Genomic DNA, 551 nt, shown 5'->3' on the forward strand with positions numbered 1-551 from the left:
CTTAGGGTTTATCTGAGCAGGATAAAGGAGACTTCATTTCCGCTCTGGATTTCTTGTTACCTAGACATTAGGGTTTATTGTTTATTGTTTAGGGTTTAGGGTTTAGGGTTTACTAGGGTTTAGGGTTTAGGGTTTAGGGTTTAGGGTTTATGTTTCAGGACAAAGGAGATTTTATTTCCGCTCTGAATTTCTTGTTCCCTATACTTTATGCTTTACTACATTTAGGGTTTACTAGGGTCTAGGGTTTACTAGGGTTTAGGGTTTACTAGGGTTTAGGGTTTACTAGGGTTTAGGGTTTACTAGGGTTTAGGGTTTAGGGTTTATGTTTCAGGACAAAGGAGACTTCATTTCCTCTCTGGATTTCTTGTTACCTAGACTTTATGCTTTACTACATTTAGGGTTTTTTTTACTAGGGTTTAGGGTTTAGGGTTTACTAGGGTTTAGGGTTTACTAGGGTTTACTAGGGTTTACTAGGGTTTACTAGGGTTTAGGGTTTAGGGTTTATGTTTCAGGACAAAGGAGATTTTATTTCGGGTTTACAACAAATATCA

The sequence above is a fragment of the Eimeria mitis genome, genomic scaffold (assembly GCF_000499745.2).
Source record: "Eimeria mitis Houghton genomic scaffold, Emh_scaff493, whole genome shotgun sequence".
NCBI lineage: Eukaryota > Apicomplexa > Conoidasida > Eucoccidiorida > Eimeriidae > Eimeria > Eimeria mitis.